The sequence below is a fragment of the Spermophilus citellus genome (genome assembly GCF_964194105.1).
Source record: "Spermophilus citellus genome assembly, chromosome: 9".
In the NCBI taxonomy this organism is placed as follows: Eukaryota; Metazoa; Chordata; class Mammalia; order Rodentia; family Sciuridae; genus Spermophilus; species Spermophilus citellus.
In genome coordinates, this window is record NC_138191.1 from 683,280 (window position 1) to 706,081 (window position 22,802).

The 22,802-nt window shown below is 54.3% G+C and overlaps 2 long non-coding RNA genes across 2 annotated transcripts; both read left to right on the top strand.

Moving 5' to 3' along the window:
• The first annotated feature begins 1,804 nt into the window (after window positions 1–1,804).
• LOC308657053 lies at window positions 1,805–13,621 on the top strand. The gene is made up of 5 exons (XR_014023847.1): window positions 1,805–2,017; window positions 9,218–9,337; window positions 10,780–12,277; window positions 12,504–12,870; window positions 13,565–13,621. It is a non-coding gene; the product is annotated as an uncharacterized lncRNA (long non-coding RNA).
• Window positions 13,622–13,701: 80 nt separating this feature from the next.
• On the top strand, window positions 13,702–20,554 carry LOC308656039. Its single transcript, XR_014023591.1, has 3 exons — window positions 13,702–13,961; window positions 15,021–15,307; window positions 19,930–20,554. It is a non-coding gene; the product is annotated as an uncharacterized lncRNA (long non-coding RNA).
• The last annotated feature ends 2,248 nt before the right edge of the window (window positions 20,555–22,802 follow it).

Consider the following 22,802-nt stretch of genomic DNA (forward strand, 5'->3'; position numbering starts at 1 on the left):
CATAAATCAGCTCCTGGGCGGAGGTGAGTCATGGAGGGCAGAAGGTCTGAGAGTGGGGAAGGGATTCCTGTTTCTCCAGGGGGCAGCTAGATCCTGAGTGTGACCGGCCTCAGGCTGAAGCTTGCGCCTGGTACCTACATGTACCTAGCGAGTCTCCCCAGAGAGAGCAAAAATGCCCCAGTCTCGCCCTTTTCTCAGAGACTCCTGGAGGCCACTTGTCTCTCAGACAGGTGCCCTAGAAGTCCCCTTCTGAACAGGCCTTCCTCGTGACGCGCAGACCAAGGCCAGGATTCCAGAACTTGTCTTCTTGGAGGGTGGTCCCAGCGCCACGCGGAGATCAAGGGTCCACAGATGGCAGCGTTAGAGGGCTGGGGGCCTCGGGGTAGAGCCAGGGCAGCCACCGCCGTGCTGGGGTCCCAGTTCTCGTGACTCACAGAGAGTGAGAGCCAGGGTGACGTACCACGGGGGGACCACGCAGAGCTCCTGAGAGAGGACCCGCGGGGCTCACAGGCCGAGTTCTAAGGAAATCGAATCCCTGTTCTTCCTCCACTTCCCTGTCCCCCTAGTGACCCTGGGACAGCCCTCAGCCAGCTTTCTTGGAGGATCTCCATCTGCTGGTTGACAGGGTGGTGGTGACACAGTTTCAGTAACAAGGAGGGTTCCAGGAACTTGCTCTCAAGAGAGAGGGGTGACATCTTTCTGGACCCCCTGTGCCCCGTGGCCGGGGGAGGTCCTGGTGTATCAGAGCCCCCTTCTCTGGGGCTTATGGGTTTTAGTGAGGGTCCCTCTCTGCGGCTTGGGGGAACCGGGCCTTCAGGGTGGCCTCCCCACCGCTTGCTGTCCAGGTGGGCCTCCCTGCTGTTTCCGTTGGGTGCCTTCCTAGGCTTGTCTGTCTGTCCTTCCTCCCCACCCACCTGTCATGGCCAACACACCCTAACCCAGAGCCCTGGCACTTGAGGGGAACTTCAGGGTCAACTGGAGTAAGTGAGGACGCTGAGGCCACAGAGGCCAGAGCGTGTCCAGGGCCAGCAGCAGAAGCCAGCTCTCTCAGGGAAGCTAGGAAACCTGGGGACTTCCCTTAGAGCCGGGGCCAGTGACTCGGGAGTCACCTATCAGCAGACGCAGTGAAAGTCCCGGAACTCAGTGATTAAAAACAACAGGAAAGACACCGCTTCTTGACTTCTCAGGTCCTGGGACAACTTTTCTCTAAGAACCAGAGATAACCACAGGCCCTCGGGTTTTGAGAAGAGATGCAGGGCTTCTGCCCTGAGGTGTTCAGAACAGCCTTGGCCAGACGCAGGATCTGTTGGACTCAGATGTGGTCTTCATGGTGCAGGCAGGGTTTCTGGAAGACGAAGCTGGGCTTGGTGTGATGTAGAAACCTGCGTTTATCGCTGAGCTTTAGTCTTGATCTGATTTACCAAGCACTTCTGACCCAGAAGAGGGCAAAGATCGCTGCTCTGGGTCAAGAAAGGTCATTTTCCATAAATCTCTGCAGTTACTAAAACAGCCACCAAATCTATATGACAGATCTAGATTTGTCCAGAGACCAGCGTGTTTTACCCCATCTTGACCTGGAAACCCCTTCTCAGATAGTTTGAGGTCTGGTCGACAGATGTGGGGAGCTCCTGGGTTCGTCCCTCACCTACCAGATAGGGAAAACCATCTGCGTCTACTCCTTCCTATTACAACTCTTCTTTTTTTATTTATTCTTTAGTTTTAGGTGGACACGATATCTTTATTTTATTTCTAGGTGGTGCTGAGGATGGAGCCCGGGGCCTCACCGTGCTGAGCCCCAGCCCAGCCCCTGATATCACTCTTCTCACACACAGGCTGGCCCCAAGCTCCGTCTGCCTCAGTCAGCACCCAGTTGCCAGGCTGCCTCCAACATGCAGTCCCCCGCCTCGGCCCCCAGGAGTCTTCCAGCCTCACAAGGTTTCTAGAAACCTAGTGGTAGAATGAGCTTCAGGACGCAGGACCTAGGCCGACCGCGCTCCATCTGAAATCTGTTGGGCAAGTGAGTGCACACCCAGAAAACAAAGAATTCTGTCCTTAAAGTAAAAATATTTTTACTAAGTCACATACATACTGTCCTACTCTGGTTTTACCAGAATTTATTTCATGGTCTTTTATTGAGAATTTTAATTTCTGGTTAGTATAAACATCACCATTTTGAAGGTAAGTGGTGCCCTTTAAATTTCTGTGGCAAGGAAATATGGTACCAACACATTCCTCTTTCTGACCCAAGCAAGTAACTCCGTGGGATTCTGAGTCCTCAAAGCCTTTCCGACAGCTTGTGGGAAAAAGCAGAATTTCTATACAAAACAATTCAAAACAAAACAAAAAATGTCACCCTCCCCCATGCGACCAACCCCTGGCCCGCCACACACAGAGGACACAAAAGGAGGCCCGCTGGGTGAGAGGCTGGGGAGAGAGTGACCTTGGCAGACCCTGGGAACCCGCCACAAGCCTTGGGAGAAAATGTCTCAGGGTGCTCAGAGGTGCAAGTGCAGATCCTGAAGAGCTAGACCCAACTTGGAAAAGCCCACCCATCCTGGCCCCCGGAAGAGCTCTCGTTGTGCCTCCGTCCTGTGTGGTTTCTCCTCCGCTTTGGTTTCTCCCACGTGACTCTGAGGTTCAAGGGGCAGCTCGGCTTGTGGTGGCAAGGACTGTGTAAGAGACAGAGATGGGTGGGCAGTGGAGGCCAGGAGATCTGGCTCAGGTCAGGGGAGAGGAATTGGGGAATCAAGGGAGAGTTACCGAGCCTCAAAGGAAACGCCCATGAACCCCTGAGCTGCAGAAAATGCCCAGGAACAGTGGCCACTCCCGAGCAACGTGCCCTTGGCCCAGGCCCTGGTAACCCGAGGGGGATGCACAAGTGCAGGGAAAACTGGCACAGAGTGGCGTAGCTCCACCCTGTCCACCTCTGCTGCAGAGCCTACCAACTTCCCTCCGTAAACATCCATACCCCGCGCCGGCAGGTGGCCGTCCCCGGGGAGGCAGCCTGCGTTCTCCCGTGAATGCTATTCCTTCTTCGCCTCCCCCTGACTGTGTCCCTGGGTTCCCAGAGAAACCTCTGTCCCTGCCCTCGACTGAGTGGCTGGAATTCTTCCCCCACTCTCCCCGAGCACCCGGCTGGTCCTGCGTCAAGTCCCCTCTCTCTCTGGGAACTCCTGGGATCCTTCCCAGAGACATGTTTTCTCATTGTCAAGTGACCTTGAGAATTCACTTAGACTCTGGGGCCTGGGTTTCCACCTTGGAGAAAGGGAGGATTCGGTGGTTCGCCTAGAATTTAATGTCTCTGAGTCTAAGTAACTGGCCATCGCCATCCGGCCAAAGCTGAGAAGAAGCCGAGTCTGTTGAGTGCCCAACTGGAGCTACTCCAGCAGCTCCTTCCTTTCTGACCTGCACACACTGGAGGAGCACAGAAGGTGTTCTCAGGACATTTTTATTCCACATGGTGGCACGTCTTGAACACTCACGGCTCTCCAGACAAGGAGAAGAGGAATGGGCCGACACTTGGAGGCATAATTCACTGAGGAGTCTTTCAGCAGAACACCCAGATAGAGTCAATCGACCACTCTGACCATGGCTGTGGGAGTGTGGAGGCGAGTTAAGCCCACGGGTGACCCACGGAGAGCTGATCTGTCATCTGCTTATACTCTCATTCATCCATTCCTCTGTCTTACAAACCCAGAGTCTGGTGCTGTGCTAGGAACTCGAGACACTACTGACGCAGACACGGCGTCTGTACTAACAGACCGAAACCTCGTGCTGTCCTCGGCTTGAGACCCTCTGAGAGCAACTGAGGGATGTCACCAGTGAGAGTCCCACGGGACTAGCTGGAATAAGAATGCTACCCTGGTCCAGGTCACCAAGCCTGTGAGGACCTTCTGATATCCAAGATGCCAGTCTCGGCGGAGGGGACGGAGCAGTGCGTGCTGGCAGGGACGGTAGTGGGGTCAGTGGGAAGCCTGACCTCAGGGGAAAAGGCACAGAAACCAGGACCGTGCACATGTGCATCGACTCATCCCCAAACAAGGGAGCGTAGGGGCCCGTCCACCTGGCCACCTGGCCTGTTGACTTTGGAACTACAAGTGGCCCGATCAAGACGGATGTGCTCAGGTGGACTTGGACAGGTGATGGTGATATGGATGATAGCCAACACTCAAACCGCGTCGGGCCATCCTAAGTCTCAACACACATCAGCTCATTTAATCCGTTCAAAACTCTGTGAGTAGACATCAGCAGCCCCCTCTTAGCTAGGAGAAGACCCAGGGCAGAAACGTCGTCCACACAGTGACAGTGGGTCAGCGGTAGAGCTGGTCCAAACCTGAGCAGTTGGGTCTCGGTGTCTGTGGGCTTCATTGTGAAGCAAACGGCATGACAATGTGAGCCGTGCCACAGGAGTCCCCAGACAGGAGGTGACTCCACTCGAGGGAGACTCTGCGTTCCCTGGACAGAAGCAGAGAAGGGCTGGCCCACACAGGCGGACCCCACGGACGGTGGCATGAGGGAGAACGATGTCGTTTCTGGAAACCAGAGCCAGACCTGGACCGATAGATGTGTAGGGGCTTGACTTGTGAAGAAACCCTTTGGGGCCAGATTATGAAGAGCTTTACACACGGATTTGTTCCGTAGGCAACAGGAAGCCAGATACGAGGCTGAGCCGGACCCTCTTCCAGTGTGCAGGGTTCCTCAGAGTGGGTGACCAGTCCACCATCCCGAGTCACCTCACTGCTCCTGGGCTTCCTGCGCCTTGGTCTGGTCCCTCCGGCTCTGCAGGCAGAGCTCGGAGGAGCAGGGTGACTTAGTCAGTGAAGGACCCACAGTTGCTTCGAGGATGAGCTGCCTAGGACACCCCAGCCGCGTCCCACCCCAGAGTCTGGCACCCCCTTTCACCTGGGAGCCCTGAATCCAAAAAATCCAAAGGGAGATGAGTGAAAATTTTGTTTTCCTTAAAATTTTTGGAGGAATCTCTAAGAAAAAGGCCCTCGGGGAGACCCTGCCTTGGACTTACAGGTGGAAGGCAGAACAGACGTGGGACCTGACTGTCTCTGAGACACGACTCTTGATTCTCCAGTCTCTCACTCTGGGACGCACCTTCAGCCTTACCAGGTATGACGCCGTGACTCTGCATCCCAAAGTTCCCCTCCTCATTCTGTTCTAATTGCATCTATTTTTTAAATACATGACAGCAGAATGCATCACGATTCTTATTACACATACAGAGCGCAATTTTTCATATCTCTGTATATGAAGTATGTTCGTGTCTTCCTACCTGTACTTTGGATAATGAGGTCCATCCCATTCCACCGTCCTTGTAACCCCCTGTCCCCTCCCTTCCCCTCCCAGCCCTCTGCCCGGTCTAGAGTCCGTCTGTTCCTCCCATGCTCCCCCTCCCTACCCCACTATGAGTCAGAGAAAACATGGGGGCCTGGCTAGCTTCACTTAGCATTCCCTTCTTCCCCTCCTTGTAGGTAGAAAACCGTGGGCTCTCAGGCCCCTTGCTTTGTGGTGTCAGTGGTGACCACTGAGAAGCAGGCCACAGAGGGTCCTCAGCCTCCAGGAAGTGATGCACCGAAGCCCCTAAGCCTTCAGAACAGGGCATGTCCCCCAAACTGCAACTCCACTCACAGGCTGTGCCCTTGGCGGCTGGCCATGTGACTTTGAGCAGGTACCTTTACTACAAGCTTTAAGGTTCTCATTTGTTGTTTGTTTGTTTGTTTGTTTTGTTTTTTTAAAAGGTGTCTCTGTCTGTAAAAAGGCTCTTCCCCTGTTCCATCACAACACTGTCATTAACTAGCATGTGCCAAACCACAAAGTGCCAGCAAGTGACGGTGTTTTCAGTCCGGCTCTTGCTCTCCGTGCCACGGAGAGGGTACAGAGGGCTCGAGAGCCATCCAGGACTGTCAGAGGCACGTCAACCACCAGCTTAGTGCAGAGCCGTGCTGTGGTTCCCGGGTCAGGACAGTGAGGTACAGGAAGGGCCTGGCTAGCTCCTGCCCAGCCCTCAGAGGGACGGTCAGAGGTTGGAAAGGTCTCTGCCCTGAGTCGTGCCTGTACCCTTCACGAACCCTCTGGTCCCTTTCCATTTGCAGGCACAGCTCTGGAGTTGCTCAAAGGCTCTGGGTCTAGGAGCTTCTGGCACACACCCTTCCTGCGAGTGGGGGACTGGGTAATTTTAACACAAAGCCTGGTCAAGGTTTGCTTGGATTTTACTGTGGATGAATTAATGAGTAAGGAAGTGGAATATGGAGTTTGGGACCCTTCGGTTGAGCCAGTAGAGGCTAAGAAGAGGAGCTCTGCAGTGGGTCATGAGGAAGCAGGGCTTATGGAGAAATTTCCCTGAAGGAAAGAGGGACATGAACATAGCATCTTGGTCCTTAGACCCTGGCACAAAAGGAAGATCTGACTCATTCCAGGCAGCTCGAAGAATGGAGCCAGGATCTGGCTGGAGGGGCAGCAGAGGGCCGCCACTGACTTGGCCTTCCGGGCACTGTGTGCCGTGTCCCGTGTGTTCTGACATTCACTCCTCACCACCACACCAGAGCGGTCACTGCCATCATCTTCAGTTTTACAGGCGAAGAAACCAAGGCCTGGAGGTCAAAGAACTTGTCCACGTAGATCAACAATGGAGCCAGGCTCCTCACCCAGCATTCTGGTTCCACAGTCCTATAAAGACTTTGGGGGCCAAATATGTGGACCTACTTTCCACAAATCAGAGTTTGTCGATTTTTAAAGGGGACAGTTTTAGGGAGGCATTTGATTCCAGGTTGAGGGGCTTCCTGAGGGACACGTCAGAAACCAGCTGTGACTGCTTTAAGCTGGAAAAGAAAGATAAGGAGATGAGGGAGAGGAGGCTGCAGGGGAGGTGGAGGAGAGAGAAAAGATAAGGAGATGAGGGAGAGGAGGCTGCAGGGGAGGCGGAGGAGAGAGAAAAGATAAGGAGATGAGGGAGAGGAGGCTGCAGGGGAGGCGGAGGAGAGAGAAAAGGAGGAGAAGGGGGGACAGTTGTTAGAACTGGGCACGGAATGAAAGAAATGGCTGAGATCCAGATTCAGGAAGGACCAGGAACGAGGACTGTCCTAGGATCCAGGGAGCAGGACCGACTGACCCTTCTTCAGGGCACAGTGGCCCATATAAGTCAGCTCTAAGGGATTCCTGACTTTTTGGCATTCTGCTCAAGATCCAAGTTCCAGGGAAAGAGCACTCCCTGGCCCCACCTTGAGAAAGACGGACGTGGAGATCGCGGTACTCATGGTGCGTGATGTCTACGAGGCCTGTTCTAGGCACTGTGTTCCATGCTTCTCTTCTCAGGCAGACACTGTGCGAATGAAGACACCACGCCTGAGAGGATGTGAGTTTCTACCCAGCTCACCTGGATGGTCCAGCGCAGAGCTGGCCTTCAGAGCAAGGCCATGTTCCTGCTCCCATCCTAAAAGGGAAGAGACAGGAACAAGGCAGAATCTGGTGTTGATGAAGAAGGAGAATGAACGGAAGACATAAAACCCACAGATGCTCCCTCAGGTCTCGGCCTTGCAAGAGGCGGAGGAGGACTCCTGAGGTGTCTTCTCACCCGACAACTCCACCTCCAAGTTTCCATCCTTACCTTTTGGGCCCTGAGAGGAAAAGACGAGGGGTGGGGGCACAAGAGACCAACAGCCCAGCAAAGGACCGGATGAGGGGACAGGTGAAAGAGAGCCCAGGGCTTCCCACAGCAAGAAGTCAAAGGCAAAGTTCTTAGAGAGCAAAACGCGTTGCTGAAGGCGAGTCTGCGGTCAGGCCGCTGGATCGGGTCTTGCCTCCAGCACCCCCAGCTGGGCCACTCTGGAGGGTCACAGGCCCTCTCTGAGTCTCAGTGTCCTGTCCATAGTTGTCCTCATGGTACTTATGGTAGAGGAGTGTTGAGAGGGTAGGACATGGTGTGTGAGGTCTCAGACAGCGCTGGGCACAGAGGAAGTGTTTCTTGACCGCTGGCAACTTGACCGCAGAAATGAGCCCCTCTGAGTCCAGCTGGGTCTTAGCAGAAGCAAAGAGGAAGACTCCTTGGTTCGGTGCCCGTGACAAGCCGCTCCTGGGGAAATCACAGGCAGGGACCCCAGAACAGCAGAGAGCTGGATCCTGCAGGGAGGTCAGGAAAGGCCGCTGCCAACAGATGAAGGCCCTCAACAAACAGCAGAGCAGGTGAGGAGAGAAAAAGACCGGGAGTCTGAGAGTCTGCGGAATGGAATGCGAGAAATGAAGCCCTGGGAAAACATTCTTCCTGAAATATGACTGTGGAAACTCCTTTTCATACAGCTCCCAGGAAACCCCTGTGAAGTCTCTAAGGGGGAAGAGAAGAGGGTCCCGGGCTGGCGCCTAGTCCTGGCTCCTGCTGAGGCCAACAGTGACCTTCAACAGGTCATTCATACTTTCCTTGTCTAGAAAAAAGTGGAGATGGTGACATCCACCTTAGATCACTAGGGGAAGATAAATGAGGAGAGGTCCGTAAAGCACTCAGCACATAGTAGGTCCTGAATAAACAGCTTTCCTCCCTCTCATCCGTTGTTATAAAATACATCGAGCCACTGCGCCAGAAAAGTAGGGTAGGAGGGTGGAAATCATCAGTTCTCCTGTGGTCCAGTAAATCCAAACCTCAGCCAGTTCCGCCTCTCCACTCCACCCTCTTCCACCTTGGTCCCCTCCCTCCACAGCAAAAATCTTCCTGTTTCCAGGCCAGGCTGACATTTTACCGGCTCCAGGAATTGTTTCTGGGAATTCCCTCAGCCCGGGGCTTGTTCTTCAATTTTGCAGGATCCCCCGTGAGCTGTGGTGATTAGTTCTCGAGGCACAGAGAGCCCCTCTGGCTGCGTTTCAGCCCGGCTGCAGGCCGTGTTTCAGGACGTTTCTTCCGTGAGGGGTGGGGAGCATCCTGCCCCTGTACTCACGTCTCCATCGGGACCAACATCTGGTTCCACAGGTGCCACTCAGGACATGCAGGAGGGCATTATTTAGTGGGGAAATGTGGGAACAGGATGTGCACAGCCAACTGACCCGTTAGGCGGACAGTAGTTTTAGAGCACCCCCCGCCACACACACACACACACACACACACACACACACACAAATGTTTTAATTTATTTTGAAATCAGTAGGGGAAAAAATGAACTCTTCAGAGAAAACTGTTTTAAAATATAATATAAATATATTTGTGTCCCCTCCCCTTTCTCCTTAGCCGCTGCCTACCCGTAGGAAGCAAGTATTCAGGCTGCTGGACATCTGGAGGGGGCGTACTCGCGTCCAGCACTGCTGAGCAGCCGAGACCTTGAGCGTGGTCTCCCGGGTCATGCAGGTGGTACGATGTGCCGGCCCCCTGGGGTCTCCCTCGTTTTTTCCTAACTTGGGCAGGGAATGGGATGCCGTTGGTTGGGCATGGCGAAATCACTGTGTGGACCCTCTAAATGATCTTTGTTGGGTAAGTATGATTTTTATATGACAGATGAAAAGACTGGTGAACAGAGAGGTTCAAGGCAGGCAGCTAACAAACGGGCTTGGAACACAGACATGGGACTCCCAGCGACAGCTCCTTACCCACTGCGCTCTGTGGTAAAGGCTCGGCCAACGCGTGTTGGAGTGAATCAGAACTGTGAGAAAACACTGCTAGGCAGCGCAAGGCTTAGTTGAAATCTTACTAAATTTTTGACCTGGCAATTAGTCATAAACTTCAGATGAAATATTTGACATTTACCATCCCCTTAATAAACATTTTGTAATGCTTCAAATCCGTTTTTCTGCCTTGAAGAATCACAGTCAGTTGGGAGACATTTGTCCACTCTCTTCTGCCATCTTGGCAGGAACAGACTAGAAGAAAGAAGACCCCTTTGTTTACCAGAGAACTCACAATAAAAGTACACGGTTTGACTTTCAGGGAGACAGACTGAAATATGGATAGTCGTGACTCCCTGGAAATTCAACTTCTATTCCCAGGGGCCGACACCCAGGACTAGCTCTTCCCACCGTCTCTGGCCTGCAGACGTCCTCAGCCTGGGAATATAAAAATGCTTTGGGGCTGAGACTGATAAGTGTGCTCTTGTTCCGGGAGGACTCTGTTTCCTCTCAAACAGAGGACCGGGAGATCACTGGTCATGTTTAGAATCCTCAAACACTTGCCAGAAGAAATGTCTAGGGGAGAAAAGAATTTCCCACTGCCCTGGCCAGATGGGACTCCAGGATCATGGGCGAGATGAGTGGCCAGATGGGACTCCAGGATCATGGGCGAGATGAGTGGCCAGATGGGACTCCAGGATCATGGGCGAGATGAGTGGCCAGATGGGACTCCAGGATCATGGGCGAGATGAGTGGCCAGATGGGACTCCAGGATCATGGGCGAGATGAGTGGCCAGATGGGACTCCAGGATCATGGGCGAGATGAGTGGCCAGATGGGACTCCAGGATCATGGGCGAGATGAGTGGACAATTCAGGGAAGAGAACCACTGCTTTTCACATTAAATCCACATCTGCTTTGGCACCACCTCCAACTGGTGTCAGGTCTGGAATCACCCAAATGCCGCATAGCACCTCAACACAGAGATCCAGACCAAAGGTTGAGCAAGGAGTTTGTACCTTCAAGCTAGACCGCTCCACAACCTCTTCTAGAATGTGCTCAACAGACCCAGGCCACCGCCTGGCCAGCCGTGGGGTCGTCCTGGCTGTGAGGCCACAGACCCCGCGGGCCCCTCTGAACTCCTGTTCCACTCATGTCATTCACTCTTCGTCCTTCTGTCCCGTTACACCAGAGACGCCGGAAGGAGGGACCCTGCTCCTGTTGCTCGCGGCTTTGAGCACAGCGTGTGTGGCTCTGCAGAAAAGAGGCTCAGAGCGAGGCTCCGGGTGAACGTCAACCTGGGTCTGCATTCTCGGAGCCACCGGTCACTTGTGGGATGAAGAGCAAGTGACTCCCTGTTATTCAGTTTTCTCATCTGTAAGACGGAGGTGATGAGGATTCTTCCCCCATAGAACTTGTCCCTAGGTAAGCGTGACACCCGACGGCTGGCGCATCACAAGTGTCCCGTAAATACCTGCTACTACTACTATACTGAGGACTAAGTGGGGGTGCTGAGAGTTTTCCAGTGGGAGTGAGCTCAGTCAGAGGAGTGCGTGGGGCTGGTCTTACCACATGGGCTGTCCCCTGACTGGCTCTGGGGACTCCTCACCTGAGGCCACAGGCCCACGGGTGGACCCTTGACCAGAAGAACTCGGCTCCCCACCCCCACCCCAGAAGGGTAAAAGCGGTCTCCTGGCCGGGACTCTGTTCCCAAGATGTCTGACCGAGGCCGGAGACCAGCTGGACTGAGGAGGAAGCGAGTCCAGGTCCCTCACCGGCCCCGGACATGCCGTCTGGGAGGCTATCAGTACAGGGACCAGGCCAGCTTCCTCTGCCATGGTCACCACTCACTGCTCTCCTGATAACCCGGCTGTGGGACCCGCTGCCCAGACCGGCTGACACAGCAGGCCGCCGTGAGGAAGGGTCTGTCCCTCCAGGGAGGACGGGGCCTGCTGGGAGCAGGCTGCCCAGGGGCTCCAAGGCGACGCAGCATGGAGCTCACTGAGCACAGAGCAGGACCTCAGACCAGCGTGGGGACATCCTGAGACCCAGAGCAGCGCCCACAAGTCCTGGTCTTCGCGTCCCAGAGGGCCTGACAAGTGTGCCACCCAGAAGGCAGGGGATCCCAAGAGCACTCCCGGATCTCTCCTCTTCAGCCCGGGTCTGCTCATCCTGCCAAAGCCTCCATGACCGTCTTAGGGCCCTTCTCTGCTCAGGTGTGTTCAACATTTTATTATGAAAAACCTCGAACATTGCCAAGGTAGAATAAGATAATCCCCAGGTACCTGGCCACCTGCCTTCAATGATCACCAATAAATAGTCCCTGTGGGTTTTTTAATTGCTGATTTTTTACCTTTCCAAAATGCTTTACATGTTGTATGATACGACTCTCTTACCTATCATGACTCATCGATGAGTACACGTGGGTAGATAAAGCACAGACATCCCTGTGGGAAACGTGACGGTTTTTAAAAGCGTGGGCGGCAGTGCTTTACAGACACCGCCAACATGTGACGACAGGGGTAGGTCAGCCTGTCCGGGTGGCTCCCCTGCTGGCTAGATCCCTGCTCCTGCACAAGTCCCCCACTTCCCTGAGCCTCCTTCTTCTCATCTGTGAAATGGAGATGCTGATTCTACCCACCTCTCAGAGTCGTCGTGTGGAGGAAGACAGAGGAAGGAGACCGAGAAGGGTGTGAGGAGTTCAGATGAACCCGGGGGCGGAGGAGTGAGAGAGGAAGCTCCAGGTGGGGACCGAAGGCCAACAAGTTAACTTAAGCAGGGTTTATGTCCTCTCTGTCCCTGTCCTTCACGTCAGATCAGGGCTTTGTGTGTTCTGAGGTCGTGGGGTGACACGGCTGGCGGCTGGGCCTGACTTCATCTTCTTAGCCTCCTTCTTTTGCCTTCTTTAACTGACAGGTCCTCAGAACTCTGGGTGTGGAACTCCCTCTCTAAGCTGGCCTCTAGCTGACCATCCCAGGTCTCCTGGCCAGCCACAGAGAATCCAGAGACACCGTGGGTTCTGTTGTCCAGTCGCGTTGCTGGGCCAGCTGTCCTGAGCACTGTGCTTCAGTCCACCTGGCGGAATCAAGATGGCCCGACTGCTGGTTTTCACGGCCAGTGGGAAGTGTACCAGCACACCGCCCTCTTTGGCAGCCACCGTGGCCCAGCTGACACCCCACGTGCCTCCTGTCCTCTCCTCTCCCAGCCTCGCCAGGAGGATCAGTCTCCCCTGTTCTCCACAATCGGGGTGCGAGAGTGCGGCCTGGCCCACCATTTAACTGAGGTAGCTGCCTTCTGTTCTAAGGGGTCCCTGTCTCTCATGGAGGAGACAGGGTGAGACAAGTGCAGTCCCTCGGAATAACCACAAGTCTCAGGGACAGATAAACGCAGACAGGCCACCTGCCACAGCACATGGAAGCCTAGATTAATTGAACTTGTGCATTTTATAAGCCGTACAGAGAATATTTTTAAAGTGGGATATTTCTGCCCCAGAGCCCCTCTGGGGACTTTGCTCATGGGCATGCCTGATGCCTGAGAACGGCGACTTCCCGAGAAGACTTATGCATTGGGGTTACCGAGGCCACACATTCTGTACATTTCCCCAGTGAAACCAAATGACTGTGACGAAACCCCAGGAGGCCGCTCCGTGACATGGGTTCAGGGCTCTGGGTGGCCCATTCTTGGCCATATTGGGGCACGGGATTTCTCCGCACCCCCAGGGGGCATGGCCTACACCCTCGAGCATGAAGCCCGCAGCCCAGCTCCTGGGTCCAGGCTCCCCACGGCAGGTGTTATTCTTATCTTCATGTTGACTCACTTGATGCATATTTATATCTCAGTTCCTAAGAAATTATCAGGCCCAGTGCAGACGTGACAGATAGGAAAACAGCCTTCTAGGGCAGACAGGACGAAAAGCTGCTTGGAGCCTGGGCCCTGGTTTTAAAAGTTAAGAGCGCCATTTTCTTTACTGTCACCAGAAGATGCTGAGTCACGGTACTTGAGGAGCATGCTGGCCTGCGCGCCTGTTGGAGGAGGCGAGACACAGCCAGCCTCTGCGAGGACATTGTCTGGTGGTGTGAACAGATAGACGAACCTGTCCTTTTAACACAGAGAGGAAACATATTCAAGAGGAGCCGCCTAGAGTTCGTGAGCACCACATGGAGTGAGCACGTGTGCGTGAAGCAGGACTCAGGCTCTGGGCTTCGCGGGGAGCTAGCGGTCCGGAGCAGACACAGCCAGGCCGGACAGGAGTGGGCACAAAGGGACTCCCCGCTGTCGGATCACCGGACAGAGAGGTGGCCTCATAAAGAACAGAGGGCTCTCTCGCTCACAGTTTGGGGAGCTAAGAACCCAGATGGCCTGAGGCGTGCTCTGGTGAGTCCCCTGGGCTGTGTCACATCAAGAAGGATGGCATCGTGGTGGAGCACCTGCCCCAGGGGGAGAGCACACCCTTAGACAGGAAAGCAGGGGGCAATTCAGGGACCAGGCTTGCTCTCACGTGACCTGCTCTCTCAAGGTCCCCAAGAACTGTCTTAGTCCCTCAAAAGGCATGCCACCATGACCTTCCCCTGGGCCTCACCTCTAAATGGTGCCACAGTGGGAACCGAGCTTCCAACACATGATCCCTTGGGGACAAAGCACATTCAGATGACAGCGGGCCGAGGACAGTGAGACCAGGGTGAGCAGAGGTCAGGGTGCTGGTGAGGCCCAGGGGTGGGTGTGTCTTACTCCCCCACCTGTATCAGATGCCACTCCCACCAGAGGGACCCCGCACACTGCCCTGGAGTGTGGCCTGGGTGTGCCTCCTGCGTTCTCTTCTCCTTCCCGTTAGATCGCCTCCAGAAGCCTCTCCGACACAGGAATCCTGGAATCCCCACCGTGCGCAGGCCTTGCCGAGGAGTCTCCCCCAGCGCGTGATGAGAATCACAGCAGAGTTTTCAGCAGAGCAGAGACACGATTTAACCAGAATCTATCAGCCACGAACCGTCGGAGGGAGCTTTGGGGAACCTGGGCCTTTGACCTGCCCTGGCTCCCCGAGGTCGCAATGAGAATTAGAAAAAGGGTCCCTTCTTCGGGAAACAGGCCCAGGTCAGGTAGGGCAGTGGGTGGGGCCCGCAGGAAAGCCCTGCGGCTGTCCTACCCAGGACAGGGTGAGCCCAGAGCTGCCCTCCTTCCCCTGGCATCACAGGCACTAATGAGGTCAGACTAGGCTCTGTGACCAGCCCCCCCAGCTTCTACCCCCTGCCCCCTCACCTCCACCTCTGCCCAGGGTGATGCACCCTTTTGAGAAAAATCCACCTCTATTGTTTTTGCTCTGATGTCAGGCTTTCCTGACCACCTTGCTTAAAACTACAAGCCCCTTCGCAGCCCCCTGACTACACAGGCCTTTTGACCTGTTCCATATCTAGTCTATTACACATATTGCTCCCTGAGGATTCGGGATCCATGAGGGGAGGGTTTGTCCTACACCTCGAGGTCTCCAGCCTGAGAAGGGCCTGGCACGGACGAGATGCCCAAGAGAACCAGTCAGGAGCTCTCAGTCACGGCCGTCCCTGCTTCTGAGGCCGACCCCGGGCTGGTTGATTCGGGCAGCCCTTGGTCTTCTGACTAACCCACGTGACTGGCCCAAGACTTAGAACCACCCTGCGCTTCCATCAGACTTCTTTCTGGAGCAAGGGGCAGCATGTCTCTGACCATGGAGTAGAAGAAGGCATCGAGAGGTGGGGGAGGTGGGGGAGGTGGGGGGTGGGGGGAGGGGGGAGGGGAGGGGGAGGGCTGGGGAATGCCATCTATCAGATTGTGCGTAATTATTTAACAATCATAACTCCTTGTTTTACAGATTGAGGGAAGTGAAGTTCAAAAACATGAAAGAACATGCCCATGGTCCCCAAGTAGAACGTGTCAAAGCCGGTATTCAAATCTAGAACCCCTGAGTCCAGTCTGGGGTGGGCTGGCCATGCAGCCACTCTCAACAGGTGCTGCCCACTCCTCAGTCGCTGGGGTCGGGGCCCAACATCACAGTCGACAGGAACCAGCGGGCGCCATTTCTCTCCGTTACACTCCGTTCCAGGGATGAATCCTTTTCATTAAGGCAGATGGCTTCATACCTAGGGCATTGCAAGCAGGGAGACGGAAACAGAATCTGTCCCTGTTGAACTTGAGGAAAAGATTGGACAGAATGAATTTCAGCCATTCAGATAGTCCTTTCCTCTCTTCAGAGAGCTACATGCGCTGTCCCTGATTTCCTAATGCTCAGCCATTGGTTAAATGTCAAAACAAACAGAAAAAAATTAGACACGGATGGATTCAGGGTAGAGGGCACCCGCTCTGGAAAATGACCCTGGGTGGAGTGCGGTGGACAGGCTGAGTGAGGGACAGCCCTAGGCACCGGAACCGAGTCCATCACCCAGGGAACTTCCTTGTGTCCTGTCTTGTGATGGGATCTCCTCAGCACGTTCTCCCGCCATGATGCCATCTGTCATCAGGTGATGACACAGAGTCATTACTTGCTCCAGGTTTAACCAGGGCACACATTCAGGAATAGTCTTTGGTAAGAACCACGTCCTGCCCAAACTGAACTCCAGAATGAAAGTGAAAGAGTTGTGGGACCCACGGGGTCTAGTTCCAACACCCGGGGTGAGAGTGCTGGGGATCGAACCCAGGGCCTCACACATGCGAGGCAAGCGCTCTACCGCTCAGCCCCAGCCCCAGCCCCAGCTTTGTTTTTTTAATCATTTAATGACCAACGTTGTGTGGCCCAAAGGGGCTGAGCCCTGAGCTCTGGATTTGAATAAGAACCACCCCTAGCCTCAGGGGGCTTACCATTTAGTTGGGGAGACACAGAGTAAACAGCTGGTGACAATCCAAGACGATGAGGGCTATCCTAGGGCCCAGGGGAGAGCTGGGCTGGGTATAGGAAAGAGGACACTCTGAAATGGAAGGGCCTTTAAGGCTATCGCAGTTCGGTCAAAGTCCTAGCAAGTCAGACGTCATTTTACCAGGAGTTTTACTTCTATCTTCTCTAACTCCGTGAGCGCCCATCATTCAAAATCAACACAGACTCTCCGGGTTCCATCTCCTAATCTCCCTGACACCTGCCTACAGGGATTCTCAGCAGATCAGATGGCAAAGTCAGGAATGCAGACCTGCAAATAAACTGAGTTTCTCGGAGTGAGATGTCTCCACAAGATGGAGAAGTGGCTGGGCCAGCCTCGGCACAGGCTGGTGGCCAACACTCGCGTGGGAAGCTGACAAAGTGATTTTGAGCTACAGAGTGGTTCTCAGACTAGGATGAAGAACGGCAGCCATCTAGCACGGCCAGTCTCCACTCAATTTTTTTTTAATTGGTACCAGGGATGGAACCCGGAATCACTTAACCATTGAGCTACCTCTCCAGCGCCACCCGCCTTTTTTTCGTACTTTGTTTAAAGAAAGGGTCTCACTGAGTTGCTCAGGGACTTGCTGAGTTGCTGAGGCTGGCTTTGAACTCTCGATCCTCCAGCCTCAGCCTCCCAAGCCACTGAGATTATAGGACACACCACTGTGCCCAGCCTCCACCCAAATCTGATGTCATAAATTGACACAGGTCTAGGCTCCGATATCTTTCTTAAAACAAAGGAGTTAATGGGAATACTTCCTTTCCCCAGAGTTTCTGTGGGTTCCTGGGAAATTGGAATCCATCTGGGAAACAGTAGCTGTGCCCCCCAGTTATACTCTCTCTTTGAGGAAGTCAGTGGTCCTGTATGAGGCTGGGTTTCGTGTGAGTGTGTTGAAGACTGATGCTCCTCTTACCTACTTTGAAGTATTTAATGAGAGCTCCCGGACAGTGAGTTCAGCAAAGAGTTTACATGGAGTGTTTCTAACGGGAAACGTGAGAGTGGATGTTTATGGATAGTTCATGGAAGCAGCAGTTAGGTTCAGATCTGTCACTCCCTGTGTGAGCAAATTTCATCTTTGTCCCTCAGTTCCCTCACCTGCAAGGTAGCAATGGCGTGATCACTGGCCCGGTGGTGGTTGTATTAAGAATTTATTCATGCATTAATTCCACAGACATTCATGGAGCACATACCAAGTGCCATGCAATAAGAGACTTGTCGGGCTGAAAGAAGGAGCTCTGGACCAGAATATCCCGATCCAGGACTCACTAGATGCATACTTTAGGCAAGTCATTAGACCTCTCCCTGCCTCGTTTTTCTCAGCATAAAGTGAAGATTGTGATAGCCCCACTTCCTACAGTAGATTTAGAAATTAGACGTCTTAACATATCCTTAGAATACAGCCTAAAACACAGCACTACACTCGGTCTCTGCTGCTGTTTTCTAGGAACTCCTCTCCTGCTCGGAGCCTACATTTTTAGGCAGAGGGACAAAGCAAATCTCATAAATAAATAAATTCTTTAACACATTAGAAGGAAATAGCCCTGCCAGGCATGGTGGTACACTGCTATAATCCCAGCAACTTGGGAGGCTGAGGCAGGAGGATTGTGAGTTCAAAGCCAGCCTCAGCAAGTAAGCAAGGCCCTAAACCACTCAGCAAGACCCTGTCTCAAGATACAAAATAAAAAGGGCTGGGGATGTGGCTCAGTGGTAAAGCGCCCCTGGGTTCGATCCTTGGTGAGCGCGCACGCACACCCACACACACACTACAGGGAGGAGACAGAGGGGGCACAGCAAGTCTGAGAGGCCAGGAGGGATGCGATCCTTAACACGGGGCTGGTGAGGACCTGAAGGTGAGCAAGGACTTGAGGGGGAAGGGGAGGGAGGCGGGTCACATCTGAGGGAGGAGCATGGAACAGAGGCCGGCCAGCTCAGGAGGCTGGGCCTGGCCTGTTTGAGGCCGAGTGAGAAAGTAGCTTAGAAATGAAGGAAAAGAAAGGAGGGGGGAATGGGGTCAGGTCAGGCCACATCGCGCTCCGAGGTGAGGACGGGTCATGCGCGGAGAGACAGAGAGCCACTGCAGGTCTGTAAGCCAGGAGTAGCATGGCCCCACGTGCCCTTTCTGAAACATCTATGTCTGCCATGCGATAGACTGGAGAGGGCAGGCACACAGGCAGAAAGAAGGGTCAGGAAGCCGCTGCGGTCATCCAGACAAAGGCGCTGAGCGGCTGGGTGGCGGGAAGGGGCTGGACTCCGGCCGTTTTGAAGGCAGGGCTCAAGGGTTAGATGTGAGGTGTGAAGGAACCTGGTGGAAGCTGATCCTCAGGGAACCTGGTCATCAGTTAGACGGGGGGCCGGAGGGTAGAGCAGGTCTGATCTGAAGGGTGGGAGCTTAAGATGCCATGAGGCACAGCCAGGCACAGCGGCCTGCGTTCCCAGGGACTCAGGAGGCTGAGGATCACGAGTTCAAAGCCAGCCTCAGCCACTTAGTGAGCAGCTCAAAGAGACCCTGTCTCTAAATAAAATATAAAAAGGGCTGGGATGTGAGTGCTCCTGGGCTCCATCCCCAATACCAAAAAAAAAAAAAAAGATTTGTACTCCACGTGGACAAGTCAAACCCCACCACGTGGGTATCTGGGAGGCACGGGTGGAAAGCTAAGTGGCCCAGAGGTCATTTCAAGTAAGATGACGGGCGAGAACTAGCCAGGGGAGTCAGAGAACCTGCGGATGAACTGACGCAGCAGAGGAGACACGGCACAAAATGTCAGCTTCCACTGCTGCCCCCGTCACAGGGGGCACCCAGGGGTCCCTGCACCCCTGTCTGCCGGACCCCGAGGGGAGGAAGCCTGGGTCTGCACGGGTGAAGCTAAACCCAGAGAGCACTGGACAGAGGGGCGAGAGAGTGGGAGTCCTCCCGGGAAGGTGGGAAGGTGAAGCCCCCAAAACAAAAGGAGGTCAGAGGTCATAGGGTCAGATCCAGGACACCCGGGTGTTGATCAAGCGTGGCCCAACAGACACCTGTTTGGCTTTGTGGCCTTTATGAGCTCCAGGGGACGGATTCTGGCAGAGTTAGCGGTTTCAAAGGGCCAGAGGCAGGCGGATAGCATGGACATGATCCTGCCCAGGCCTCCCTCTCTTGAGACCAAAAAAATGTCTAGAGTCTCATTATGTGGGACGTACCTGTCATGGGCCATAGAGGTCCCGGTGCCTAAAATGACAATCACTGTCATTGGATGTAGGCGTCCCCCAGAAGCTCACATGTGAGAGGTGCCACAGGTCCAGAGGAGAAGTGACTGGGTGGCCAGAGCCTGGGCCCGGTCAGTGACGTGATCCCCTGACAGGGGACGGGGGCTGGAGGGGTGGGAATGGGGGACTGGCGTTGGCACATATTTGAATCGGGCGAGTGGAGACCTCTCTGCTTCCTGATCACCGTGTGAGCCACTTCCCTCTGCCACACTCACCCACAGGATGCTGTCTCCCCTGGAGCCGCGAGGAATGGAGCCGGCCTTCCGTGGACTCAGACCTCGGAAACCGAGGGCCCCCAGATCAACCTTTCCTCCTCTGCAGTGGTGCTGCTTGGGTCATTTAGTCACAGCAGCAAAAAAGCTGACTAAAATCATCACCTCCTCAACGGCTCACCAGACCGTGGGCTCCTCGGGGTCCCACCCCTCCTAGGGCGCCCTGAGTTCAGGAGGACCACAGACCCGGGACCTGCGGCCGGCCCCTGCAGGGCGGGGTGCTGCTCTTCCCGCCCCTTGGACCCTGCTTCCTCCCTTCGCCACCCCAAATCTCCCAGCTCTTGGCTGATGTTTGCATGGTTTCCCTCTAAGACGCAGCGGCCTCCTGTTTGTGAAGACAGGGATGAGCATGGGGCCTTCCTGCAGGGGGTCCTGGGGACGGAGGGCACGACACCCGCAGGACGGGGCCGGCACATGAGAGAGCCAGCCAGGGCTGGTGATGCTGCAGGTCCAAGGTCTTGGTAGGAGGCAGTGGGCCCGGAAAGAAATGTGCTCCCCTGCCCCCAGGAGTCCAGGAAGGCTGTGGGGAAAGTCTCGATAAGAGGGCAGTCAGTGTTAACGACGGTGGAAAGTGAGGGCCATTACTATCCAAAGGACAGTACGAAGACACGGATCGCTGTGTGTACAACCAGAGACATGAAAAACTGTGATCCACCCGTGGAGTAGAGTTCAATGCACTCCACTGTCATAATGTCAATAAAAAACATTTGAAAAACAGATTTCAAAATGTCCTGTCACAATTTAAACATCCATAATAAGAGGAGCCTTTGTAAAACTAAACTGAAATCAAACCATTTTCAAAACCAAAAAAACAAGGAGTGGGGTCAGGGTGGGAACAGAAACGAAGCAATGGAGGAAAGAGTGTGAGGGCCCAGGGCCTCCAAAAACAGACCCTCAAGCCGGGCGAGGCACCACCTGTCACCCCAGCACATGGGGAGGAGGAGGACCCCAGGTTCAGAGCCAGCCTCAGCAATGGTGAGGCGCTAAGCAACTCAGTGAGACCCTGTCTCTAAATAAAATTTTAAAAACAGGGCTGGGGATGTGGCTCAGTGGCCAAGTGCCCCTGAGTTCAATCCCCATACCAAAAAAAAAAAAAAAAAACTATCAGTGTGGCCTGGCCCACTGTGCTGGCTGACGGAAGCATGCTGGACACAGACACCAGGACCCGTCTTGCTCGTGCCAGGTCCCCGGTACCCCACCTGCTCTCTCTCTCCAGAACATCTCCAGTCACTACCTTCCACCTCCCCAAGCCCCACTGACAATTCAGCTTGCAGTTCAGCTAGCCCAGCTACCCGAGGCTCTCTGAGAAACCCTTGCAGATACTGCTCTGGGAATTTGTTCCCACCCCTCGCTCCCTGTGTATTGGCTGCTCCACCTGTCTGTCAAGACTCAGCTCCTGTGTCGGCAAACATTCAAAATACATCCTTCCACCGTGAGACTGAGCCCTCCTCTGTATGCCCACAACAATGTCCTTACTTACTGATACCACATAGCAGTTTCACTAACACAATCAACCATACTGGTCACTCTCCAACCCGGTACACAGTGACTCCAAGTAGGTGCCCACTGCAGGTGGCAGTAGATGCACTTAGAGTACTCAGGCAGAAACTAGGGCCTTTGGGAAAGAAGATAAAGAGGGGGAAAAAGATGCTTTCATATACTCTGAGAAATATCAAACACAAGACAGTCCAAACTTTATCTTTCGGCATTTTGAAAGATTTCATAGGAAAGGTCGTTTTCAATAGCCAAGCAAACAGAAAATGAGACACAAACAACACTTTCAGCCAAAGACGTGGAGGGGAGCAGGGCTGAGCAGAGAGAGCAGAGGAGGAGAGTCCAGTCATGGAGACAGAGGAGCAGGCTGAACAGAGAGAGCAGAGGAGGAGAGTCCAGTCATAGAGACAGAGGAGCAGGCTGAGCAGAGAGAGCAGAGGAGGAGAGTCCAGTCATGGAGACAGAGGAGCAGGCTGAACAGAGAGAGCAGAGGAGGAGAGTCCAGTCATGGAGACAGAGGAGCAGGCTGAACAGAGAGAGCAGAGGAGGAGAGTCCAGTCATGGAGACAGAGGAGCAGGCTGAGCAGAGAGAGCAGAGGAGGAGAGTCCAGTCATGGAGACAGAGGAGCAGACTGAGCAGAGAGAGCAGAGGAGGAGAGTCCAGTCATGGAGACAGAGGAGCAGGCTGAACAGAGAGAGCAGAGGAGGAGAGTCCAGTCATACAGACAGAGGAGCAGGCTGAGCAGAAAGAGCAGAGGAGGAGAGTCCAGTCATGGAGACAGAGGAGCAGGCTGAACAGAGAGAGCAGAGGAGGAGAGTCCAGTCATACAGACAGAGGAGCAGGCTGAGCAGAGAGAGCAGAGGAGGAGAGTCCAGTCATGGAGACAGAGGAGCAGGCTGAACAGAGAGAGCAGAGGAGGAGAGTCCAGTCATGGAGACAGAGGAGCAGGCTGAGCAGAGAGAGCAGAGGAGGAGAGTCCAGTCATGGAGACAGAGGAGCAGGCTGAACAGAGAGAGCAGAGGAGGAGAGTCCAGTCATGGAGACAGAGGAGCAGGCTGAACAGAGAGAGCAGAGGAGGAGAGTCCAGTCATGGAGACAGAGGAGCAGGCTGAGCAGAGAGAGCAGAGGAGGAGAGTCCAGTCATGGAGACAGAGGAGCAGGCTGAGCAGAGAGAGCAGAGGAGGAGAGTCCAGTCATGGAGACAGAGGAGCAGGCTGAGCAGAGAGAGCAGAGGAGGAGAGTCCAGTCATGGAGACAGAGGAGCAGGCTGAGCAGAGAGAGCAGAGGAGGAGAGTCCAGTCATGGAGACAGAGGAGCAGGCTGAGCA